The 5,683-nt window shown below is 36.5% G+C and overlaps 1 long non-coding RNA gene across 1 annotated transcript; it reads right to left on the bottom strand.

Moving 5' to 3' along the window:
• Window positions 1-1,135: 1,135 nt before the first annotated feature.
• On the bottom strand, window positions 1,136-1,863 carry LOC122144868. The gene is made up of 2 exons (XR_006159885.1): window positions 1,798-1,863; window positions 1,136-1,214 (listed from the first exon to the last, which is right to left on the bottom strand). It is a non-coding gene; the product is annotated as an uncharacterized LOC122144868 (long non-coding RNA).
• Between the last annotated feature and the right edge of the window lie 3,820 nt (window positions 1,864-5,683).

Below are 5,683 nucleotides of genomic sequence, written 5' to 3'. Positions count from 1 at the left end.
GATGAAAAATTAGCATCTTCTCCATAACAAGACTATCACTAAATACATTATTGATGTAAAATCTTTTAAATGTACAAGATTTGCTTTAACACCTAATGACTCACGATGTACTACAACACCTAATATAATTTTACTGGTGTTGCCGTTGATCTGTAGTTTATAATCTCCAGAGTCTGTGTTTGTGATGTTCATGATGGTCAGAGATCCAGTCTGATGATCCAGCTTCAGTCTGTCTCTGAATCACTCAGTACCTTCTGTAAGGGAAACAGGTCAATTTAGCTCAAAGGGAATCATTTAAGATTTTAAAGGGAATTTGAACAGAATCACTGTTTCACGGCTGATCACTGAAACGGCCAGCGATTCACTGAACAAGCCGTATAACATCAAATCTGCGCTAGATATTAATATCCAAAGTATAGTGAAAATCAGCAGTTTAAGACATTAACTTGTAAGCACAAAACACAAGATACTTCTCTTTTCAATATGAATAAGGCTTTATTAGACAAATCTAAGACATATAAACTAATCCAACACATAAGCACACGCACTCACACATTCACACAAGTTGCAGGAAGATAGAAAGTTAGGGAAGAATGAGTTTTAAGAGAATGAAAATGTGAAATCCCAAGTTTTACAGCAATACGTGAAATTGCATAGACATGAAACACCATCAGTCACTTAATTAAACCCTTGCAGTGAGTTCATCAATGAGGTTAAAATTAGCATGACTAAAAGCAAAAGCTAAAAAGCAAAGGCTAAAAAGCTAAAAGCAAAATTTGATGGTGTCCTGAGTATTTAAACTGGCCTTTTGGCCACACCTCAAATGTTGTCTTGACCAATTAGATATTTGTCTTTTCACGGTGTGTTGCGATGTTTGTCCCCACCCATTCATAAATCATATGTTATCTTATCAAGCACGTGGTCCAAATTTTCCCGCTCTTGCAGGGTATAATTTGGACATGATTCCTATAACAAGAATATGATTCATTTGACAAATAACTGATGGTCAGAAACGTTTCAAGCAAGAAGATTCGAACACACACATTGTGATAGAGTTAGACACTCTGAAGGGGATAATACTGGTCTGGCAGTTTCCTTTGACAGGGCTCCGGTCAGAGAGAAGGGCACGGAGAAATTATTCCAGCAAACTTTAATATTGTAGTTTGGGTACAAGCATTGGTGTACAAAGAAGTATATGTGGGTGTGTGTGTGGTCTATAAAAGAAACAAAGAATGAAATAATATTAATCACAATGTACAAAAGTATAAAAAATATGTACAAAGGTATACAGTAATATCCAATGTAATAATAAACATTGAATCAGAATACTGAAATATAATAATTTGGTCAAATAACCTGAAAAGAGTCATAAACAACTAATATACAGGCATACGAAAGGTTAATGAGGCAAAAAGTAGGAATACTAAATGGATTTGGTGGTCTTCGCTTCCCTCTAGTGGAAGCGGGCGCAAATGCACCCCATGCGCCCAGCACATGAGGGGCGCATGGCCAGGGAGTGTCGAACTACACTCTAGGTGCATCTGATAGGACTAAAGGGCATAAGAACTGAAATATAGCACTCGAGAATACAGCTTAAGGCTGAAATAATGTAAAGGAAACAATCTCCAGTCTAACAAGGCTTATAACATGGTCACGTGATACCTATTAACTAAAGAAATACACATGAAAGTATCAAACCATGCGTATAATATACTTAACATGAAAACAGGTAAAAGTATACAACATCTAAACAAATCCGATGGCAATATTTGCATCTTAGTGCAGGATGAAACTTACTTTCGATTAGGTTAAGCACACGCGAGCCACCATCCCACAGAATGCGGAGTCGGGAATGAGGATGTGATGCGCTCAAAAAGGAAATGACATCACTACAGTTTCAAAATAAAATGACAGGAAATAAAAGACTTTCCGACACACATACTAAACATGAATATGATCCCTTAAGCTATTCAAGAGTTATTTAAAAAGACATACACAATAAGTGATTAGAAACATTAAAGTCAAATGTGTGGGTTACATGTATGACATGGAGTTAAGCAATGGACTGATATCCATTTAGAAGTCTTTTTTGAGTTCATTTTGGTGCATATATGCATTGGAAGGCATTCTCTGTGCCATTCTGTGGAGTAAGGATATGTCCTGTGAAGACCAGAGAGGTTAACAGGTCTCCTTAGGAATTTCAGTCTGGTTTCCTTCGAGGTGGGGGAACCTTGACACTTTTTTTTTCTATAGCATATATTTGTGGATTCATACAACCAAGGATTTTCATAGAGTCCATGAATTTTACCCATTATGATTATTACCCATAAAAATACTTAACTTAAAATTATCAAAACCCAAAACAGGGAATACTTGACAGATGGAAGGATGAATAAATAAATAAATAAACACACACATACATATTAAAGATGGTTAACATTTATAAAACTTGCACCGCGTAATGTAATGACTGTAATGATATGAGTTACAGTCGGGCCCTGCTTATTGTGTTTTTTTTTTTTTTTAACTATCATTTAATATGTTAAAACATCAAGCAACACAAATCTTAAATAAATAACTAACTTAATAAAAACTCAACTTTGAAATCATACTTAACTAAATGTATAGGCAAGTTTACATTGACAGATTTCAATTTAATAGTAAATGCACTTGCAAAAATATGATCTATATACTTTGTGAATTACAGATGAAGAGAAAAAACACGTCTGAAAAAAACATCACTCAACACATTAACAAAATTTGCTTTTATACATAATGACTCACCAGATACAACAACAATGAAGGTCTGTACTGACTGAGCCTCTTCTGCTGTTGATCTCTAGTTTATAAAGTCCAGAGTCTGTGTTTGTGATGTTCATGATGGTCAGAGATCCAGTCTGATGATCCAGCTTCAGTCTGTCTCTGAATCTCTCATCAGCATCTTTACACTGAACATCTGTACAGGTATAACTGAGATCGCCAGTGATTACAGCTATTTGAAAGCCATTAAAATACCATTTAATCATTTCTGGTTGATTTGTTTGAATGCCAGTCAGTAGATTGACTGAATCTCCTTCCATCACAGACATTGATCCTCTATCTGTATCAACAATAAAAAAACTGAAGAAAAAAAGAACATTAAGTATTAATCACTGCTGATATGAGACAAAAACACAAACATACATGTGCCTCATAGATGATTCTGAACAACTTAATGAACATCATACAACCCATGAATATTACATAGATGAATATTGCCCATTAAAATACTCCAGGAAATTGTGCTTTTTATTTTTTTTTATCCATTTGATGAAAGTCTTTTATTTTTAGTTGTACTATTTAAATCTCCTACATAATTTACATGTTTTCATTTGCATTTTTATTAATTTGGCAGAGACTTTAATCCAAAGCAACTTTTTAACCAAATAACTTACAGGGACTTTATTTTAAAAGTATATTTTGCCACATTTTTTTTTTTTCCATTCATGACAATGAAACAGGATACATGATAAAATGATGATAACATAAAAACCGGTGACTTGCCAACATCGGAACCTCCTTAAAGGAGGTTGGAAGTTGCAGAGTTGCCAACAGAATGGAGGCAGATTCTAAATGCCAGTTTGACTCTCCACTGGATTCACCGCCAACACCCTAGCATGAATAAATGTTTTTTTGTTTGTTTGTTTTATTTTTCATTGAGGAAGACGATGACGATCAATGGCACACATACCTAGGAATAACACAAAACTAAACAGTGTGCAAGAGAGACTGCCTGAATGACTGAGCGCATCCTCCATCAAGGTTAGAATCAGAATCAGAAGAGCTTTATTACCAAGTATGTTTTACACATTAAGGATGTAATATAACACCAATATATACATATATACTAATGATAATAATGTACTATATACAGACATACCTAGGAATAACACATTAAGGATGTAATATAACACCAATATATACATATATACTAATGATAATAATGTACTATATACAGAAATAGAATTATGGGGGGGGGGGTGTAATTGTTTAGATAATGTACAGATATGTTATTAGTGTGCAGATATGTTGTTACAAAGTGTGCAGTTTAATATCAATATCTCAGTTAACTTTGTTAGTTGTGATGGACGATGTATGATTATGAAGGATTAATTGTTCAGACTGAATATAGCCTGCAAAAACAAAACAAACAAAAAACTGTTCTTGTGTCTGGCTGTTCTGGTTGTCAGACCTCTGTAGTGCCGACTACAAGGCAGCAGTTGGAAGAAAGAGAGAGTGTGCTGGGTGTGAGGGGTCCAAGGTGATTTTCTTTTCCTCACTCTAGAGATGTATATATCTTGGAGGCTGGGCAGAGGGGCACCGATAATCCTCTCAGCAGTCCTGACTGTCCATTTAGTCTTTTGACGTCTGTTTTGTTAGATGAACCAAACCAGACAGTTATGGATGAACACAGGACAGACTCAATAATAGCAGAGCAGAACTGTTTCAGCAGCTCCAGTGACAGGTTGAATTTCCTCAGCTGGTGAAGGAAGTACAACCTCTGCTGGGCCTTTTTTGCAATGGAGTCAATGTGAATGTCCCACTTCAGGTCCTGAGAGATGGTGGTTCCCAGGAATCTGAATGACTCCACTGCAGCCACAGTGCTGTTCATGATGGTGAGTAGGGGGAGTGTAGGGGGTTTCTCCTGAAGTCCACAATCATCTCCACAGTTTTGAGAGTGTTCAGCTCCAGGTTGTTGAGACTGCACCAGACAGCCAGCTCTTTAACCTCCTGTCTGTAAGCAGACTCATCTCCGTCCTGGATGAGGCAGATGAGTGTGGTGTCATCTGCAAACTTCAGGAGCTTGACAGAGGGGTCCTTTGAAGTGCAGTCGTTCGTGTAGTAATATTCATAAAAAAATCCTGACAACAAATCCTGACAACACATGCAAATTAACGAACGCGATGCAAATCCTCACAACACATGCAAATTAACAAACGCTGACACTCCTCACAACACATGCAAATTAAGAAACGCTGCAAATCCTCACAACACATGCAAATTAAGAAACGCGCTGCAAATCCTGACACATTCAAAGTAAGAAACGCGCTGCAAATCACATGCAAATTAAGAAACATGCTGCAAATCCTCACAACGTGGGCAAATTAAGAAACGCGCTGCAAATCCTGACAACATGCAAATTAACAAACGCGATGCAAATCCTCTCAACACATGCAAATTAAGAAACGCGATGCAAATCCTCTCAACACATGCAAATTAAGAAACGCGATGCAAATCCTGATAACACATGCAAATTAAGAAACGTGCTGCAAATAGCACTGACCACAACAGAAAGGTTTCAAGGGGACCCAAAAAAGTGTCTGACCCAGCTGGGATTTGCTTATTGTGCAGTGGCTACTGGTCAGTAGAGTTGTTGGTGAACTGAAAGGTGAGTATTTTTTTAAACACCCTGATTGCATGATTCCTTTGTCTTTTGGATATTATTAGCCTAAATAAGATGAATAATTACACGATTAACTGTGAAACATTACTATATAAGATGCATGACTAACTTTAATATCCTCAACTAAATATAATTTCAAGGTTAATGAAAATACATTTGCAATGCTTCATTGATTGTTTCTTAATTTGTACGTGTTGTGAGGATTTGCAGCGCGTTTCTTAATTTGCATGTGTTGTGAGG

This window comes from Cyprinus carpio, unplaced genomic scaffold (assembly GCF_018340385.1).
Source record: "Cyprinus carpio isolate SPL01 unplaced genomic scaffold, ASM1834038v1 S000006795, whole genome shotgun sequence".
NCBI classification, from domain to species: domain Eukaryota; kingdom Metazoa; phylum Chordata; class Actinopteri; order Cypriniformes; family Cyprinidae; genus Cyprinus; species Cyprinus carpio.
The sequence above is the reverse complement of the archived record's forward strand: the minus strand, read 5'-3'. Positions and strand labels throughout refer to the sequence as shown.